The 6,000-nt window shown below is 37.1% G+C and overlaps 1 long non-coding RNA gene across 1 annotated transcript; it reads right to left on the bottom strand.

Moving 5' to 3' along the window:
• Positions 1-624: 624 nt before the first annotated feature.
• Positions 625-5,045, bottom strand: LOC141411594 (uncharacterized). Its single transcript, XR_012436434.1, has 3 exons — positions 4,923-5,045; positions 1,512-1,616; positions 625-976 (listed from the first exon to the last, which is right to left on the bottom strand). It is a non-coding gene; the product is annotated as an uncharacterized lncRNA (long non-coding RNA).
• Positions 5,046-6,000: the final 955 nt, after the last annotated feature.

Below are 6,000 nucleotides of genomic sequence, written 5' to 3'. Positions count from 1 at the left end.
AGACCACATTCAATTTTGTGGCCCAATTTATACACTGGGAAAAATCACTCCGTTCTCTTCAAAGAAACACTGAAAAACTCAACTCCCTGAAAAATCCTTCTCCACATTTTTACAGCCCCTTATAGATGAGGAATAATGTCAAAAAAATTTTTAGAGTACTTGTTGAAAATCACTATAAAAAAAGGCGTATCTTAAAATTATACACCTGACTTCCTTATCACATGGGAAAACAGTCTTTTGCTATCATAAATTCTCATCTTAACATGTATGTTGTTTCCTTATTTTTAAATTCCATAGGTTTCCACATCTAGTGTATCTTTTCATGCTGAATATTAAAATGTCCGTGATTTGTCTTTTTCCTTCACTGTTAATGTTGCCTCATATTTCCACCTCTGAAACCTCCAGTAACAGCTACGACCACCAGCCTTATAGTTTCATAATGAAACTAAAATTAAGTGGATTTCAATAATCAAACGTCAATGTTTCTAAGTTCTCTCATATAGACATCCTTTCAAATTAGAGAGCACATGATGGTTTTGTGCCAATTACTAAAAGAGAAAGTAATTTAGCAAGAAACTTTCTTCCCCTAAAAACTTAGCCCTTATGTTAATATCCAGTCGAAACTATATTTACATGAAAGAATTTTTTTTAATTCATGATTCACCAGGCAGGATTAGCAAATAAACACTATCATATATAATTTACAAAAATTGCTCTGTGCTGACAAAAATTCTCCATTGTTCCACACTCAGAATAATTATATGTTCCTAAGATTTTCACCTGTTAGAAAAGATGGGACAACCCAGCTGAACACTGTTTATAGGTCAACACTTTCAAGGTCACCCGTTAGAAGCAGCTTCAGAATAGCCTCAGATCAATTAGATGAGCGCACTGACCTCAGCAGACCTTTGTGCTGGTGCTCAGGGACCCACAACCAGGGATACAGGAGAATCAGGATCTCATACATTTGAGGAAACTAGGAATAGGAGACATATTTTTAAGCAAGTTCTTAAAGTATAGGTGAAAACTATCTAGTATCCTCACTGAAAATTCTTCGGAAGCTTGAACACAGATTCATTTCATCAGAGAGGCAGATGTTTCTGATTTGTAGTTTTTTCCCTTTGTTATGAAAATGACCTCAGGGTAAAACAGAACTACATTGGTCAAACCACACTTTGGAGTGCACACATTCCACTGGTATGGGAAAGATAGATCAGAAGCCCTCACCTGTTTTCATGATGGGCTACACAGAGAGACAAGCATTTAGAAAGTAAACAAGTTTGTCAGTTTACTAAGGAAGCAGTAGACCAGCTGTCACTCTATTGCACAACACTTAGTTTTAAATTTTATTCCAAAGACATGAAAACAGGAGTCTAATATCAACTCTCATTTTTCTTAAATCGCACAATAAAACTGGGATTTTTTAAGTAACAAAACTGTAATCAAAGTAGCTGAAATAGGAAAACGTATAGACACACATGTGTAAGGAGATGTACACACCAGCTACTCACTCAGGGGCAAGCTTTCCATGGGACTTCTTAATTGTGTCTGCAATCTTTAACAGCAGCTTCCATTTTCACCAGTATAAGCCCACATTTCTAAAGCAAATTGGATACCTGCATGAACAAGCAGGCAGTTAGGCAGCTAATTACTGTTTGCAATTCAATTACCTAATTACTGTGGGCAAGTGTAGGGTGTTTGTGCAAGCAAACAGTCCCACCCACAAATATTGCAGATTTGATTAAGAAGGCTTAGGTGCAAAGATCCACGTTCACCACTAGTACCTGAACAGGTTCAATAATTTTCCCCTCGGGCCCAAAAAGGTCCTTGTTAAACACTTTCTTCTAAGATTGTATTAGAGAAAAGCCTGCCTAAACAAACCTCATTATCCTCTTATCATGCCAGGTTGAAGGCTAACCTAGGACTTCACCTGTACTCAAGGTGTGGTTCATGAGCCAGCTTCTCCTGGGAGCTTACTTGAAAGGCAGATTGAGTCCTACCACAGATGCACTGAATTACTGAATTAGAATCTGCATTATCACAAGATGCGTGTGATTCATACCAACCTTTGAATTCGAGGAGCGTCTCTCTAGATGGCTGTTCTAGAAATAAGGCTATCTTGGCACCAAGTGATGTGGAGCTAAGTACCTGTGGGGTACACTCTTTAAAATAAAAGAGTGTGATTATGGGTAATGTACTTTTTTTTAACCTGTATGAATACGGAAAACTGAAACCTGTCGAAGTCACCTTAAGAAGGGGAATGGGTTAGGAAGGAGAATAATGGAGATGATGAAACAATTTAGGGTATAATACATGTATATATGGAAATGTCACAACAAAACCCCCTGTGTAACTATCAATATTAACAAAAAAGTTAAAAAAAAAAAAAAGGAACATAAAACAAGTCTTGACCAGGGGTGAGTATCAGTGGAAAGGGGGAGGGTATAAAAAAAAGGGTGAAGGAGAGGGAATATGGTAGATATATTTTGTGTTCATATATAAAAATAGAACAATGAAACTTGTTGATTATTCTAAGGGGGGGTGAAGGAGAAAGATGGGTGGGGTGAATCTAAGATATATTGTAAGTACATAGGTAAATGTCAGAATGTATCCCCCTGTACAACTTAATATGCTAATAAAATAATAATAATAAAAGAAAAAGATAAAATAAAAGCAAAGGCAGTAGAAGGGAGGTGATCAAAAGTTATTCAACTGTAATGAACAAGCTGGATGCTTCAAGAAAAATCCCAAGGTAGGTCTTCAGGAACAAATCCTAAAACACTAATACTAAATGTATTCAGTATGTGCCTGAGGAGAAAGCAGAAAGGATATTACTGGCAACCTCCCTATAGTCCACAGATGTATCCTTCACATTCTCCACCCATTTAGGATCCATGTGATATTTATCTTCATCTGTGACTACATGTTCTGTCACAAGTTCATTCTGTGAATATCCTCAACCAGGACTTTGAGTCCAATTAATCAGTCCAATCTGTCTCCACAGAATAACAGTAGAAGACTCTATTTTGTGGGCTCTAAAGAGACAAACCACACTGATCATTTGCCCAAATATTACTGAGAGAATGGCTGTGCAGCCTTAGGGACAGGCATTTTCTACTCCCCAATACATTGCTCCAAAGACCTCATCAATCTTGCTCATTTTTGGATGGTGCTAGAACCTGAGCACAGTGCCATTTTAGGCAAAATTGTATAATTTGTCTTCATGGTGTAGGAAAAAAGCACCATGCAGGAAACAGGGACCTGAACCCACCATAAACCAGCTGTGTGACTTTAGGCAAGGCCCCTAGTCATCTAATCCCTAAAATAAGGGCATTGAATTGGATGGTTTTATAATTCCCTTTCAGTTCCTACAATAAGTTTCATTGAGTTTCTACAGCTGGCAACCTCCCTATAGTTGCCAGGTCTGCATCCAGGAGCCAGATATCATCTCCATAGAGCACATTAGGCCTCTGATTCCAGACAGCTCCTCAATGTAGCATTTCTCAGCTATCTCCTATCTACATTTTCCTACTATGAATCATACCTGACTCAGAGCTACCTTCAGCTAGATGTCTCATTACAATCTTACAAAAAAACATGCCCTGAAGTATTAGCAGCTAATTTAAATGTGTTATCCTTCCACTCCAGTTTTTGAATTTGAATAGGAAACTCTTTCCTGAGCACAGGGTGACTAAATCTCTAGTTATGAAATTCTAAACTTCTACCATGCAAACTGTTGCATACCTATAAATAGCCAAAGCCTTGCTCTTGATATCATAAAGCATAACCCCTTGTTTTCATTTCAGAAACTTAGGCCAAGAAAGATTAAATCACTTGCCCAAGGAGATGCTTGTAAAATTAGAACTAATATTTCCTTAATCTCAACACTGTAAGGAGGTTCAACTTTTCTATTGTTATCATTATCCAGTTTGATATAGGTGCTGACCAATCAGCATGATGACCTTTGTCTCATGCTGACTGGGAAAAAGATGAAGGGCAGGACAGATCTCAGAAAGGGTGTCATTTCAGTGTTTCTTCTATAAAGGAAAAGAGAAAGTGTCTTTCTTTACAAAAGTTTATCCATCCAAGTTGAAGTCAGTGGGCTCTTAAAATCAACTATGCAACAGCCCAAAGGGCAAAGACAATGTTTCTAAAAGAGTGGAGATTATTTCAAGAGAAGAAAGACCACAAGGTATAATAAAAGGGAGGCAATGAAATCTCAGGACCCTGTCACTCACAAGGGTCAATGACTTTACACCTTTCTCCCAGATTGGACTACATGAACTCTACTCCTTCTCTTACATTCTGAAAGCTCTTTGAAAAAATGTGATCTGTGGGAATAATGAATCAAAACTAAAACAAAGTTCATAAGGAACAAATAAAAGGTCTGGCATGTAGATCCATATAAACTGTATGAGAACAGAGTGGGGTGAAGACAGGGATCAGCAGCTGTATGATTAAAATAAAATCCAATCAAAATCTTCTATGATTTCAAAAAGGCTAATTTGAGTTCAAGCAGTGTTGACACATGTTTGTTTTAACACAGATTAAGGAAAATTATAGTCCTGTCCTGCTGGGTTATACCACAGCTAGAGTGTTACATTCCATTTTTGATGCCACATTTGAGAGGAAAGTGTACAAGGGGAAATATGTTTAGAAGAAAGTAGCTAGAACAGTGAAGAGGTTCTGAACTGTGTCATGTGAGGAATGATAGGATGTGAAATGTTTAGTCTGTGAGGGAAAAAAAGCCCCAAATGACCTGATGATGACCTGAAGGGCTGTCATTTTCAAGAGCAGTTGGCATTAGTCTGTGTAGTTCCAGAGAGCAGAGCCAGGACCAGTGTGAGGGAGATGCACAGGGGAGGGACTTCTGAGCAGTTAGGGACATCCAAAGGCCGAATGAACCTCCTGAGGTCACTCACCAGAGCAGTTCAAGACCTTCTGTTTGTTCTTCTTTGGAACCAATCCGAGCATCAGATGAGTGGGTGAACAAAGTGACCTGCATCGTTTCTTCCCAGCTCAGAGACTATGAGTGGAGAGAAAAGCTAGACAAAAGAAGAGGTAGAGATGAGCAAATGCCAGGTGTTTATTACTGCTTTAAATGAAACTGTTCCTATTTCAGGAACAGCAATAAATCATTCATTTTCAGGGCAAGATATTTTTAGTATATATTGCTAACATGCATAGAAGGCATTTTTACAGAATAACAACAATTAATGCATTCTTGATGGGTTTTGATACAAGACTATCAGCATTAATAGGTTTTATTTTTTTGCTAGTGAGATACAAATATCTGTGTTTATAACTAGGAAACTTTTTTTCCTGTACTTAATATGTGAATTCTTTCCATATGCAATATCTAAGGCTATCATATCTATTTATAAATTTTATTTTTAACTGACCAGTTGAACACACATCATGTTAATAGCAACTTCTATTACTAAATTTCATAAAGTGATGTCTTTGTATTTATATTCATGTCTGGTTTCTTTGTTGCTGCTAGGGTAACTGTAATTTATTAAGATGTGATTGTCTTCAGTAGTGTGGCCATCTGTGTTTTAATGCAAAAACAAAACAAAACCTGTTCCTTTTATCTTACTTCTATCATCTCCCCTCCCAAATCCAATGATTGCCTTATTCTGATTTGCCCAAGAGGCATGAATTGCTACCTGATTTTGAGAATCTTCTTTTAGAGAGCTTGTGACATTCACCTTTTCTCTATAGACACAAAGAAAAACTCTAAAATTCTGACAATAAACATCATAATCAAATGTGCACATGCCCACAACTATTCACTATCAAAGGTATTGAGATTATCAGAGAAAGATGTCCCTCTGAGTTTGTATTACTACAATCTGTTTGAAATTGTACCATGTTAACCCAACAAAAGCCTGGGGACACAGAGAAAAAAGACATGACAATCTATAAAGGACTGATCATTCTTCATAATTAGAGAAATAAACTACTAATTATCATTATTATTTATTTATTTTTGCTGTT

This window comes from Castor canadensis, chromosome 10 (genome assembly GCF_047511655.1).
Source record: "Castor canadensis chromosome 10, mCasCan1.hap1v2, whole genome shotgun sequence".
In the NCBI taxonomy this organism is placed as follows: domain Eukaryota; kingdom Metazoa; phylum Chordata; class Mammalia; order Rodentia; family Castoridae; genus Castor; species Castor canadensis.
Note: the sequence above shows the minus strand (reverse complement) of the source record. Positions and strands in the feature narration are given on the sequence as shown.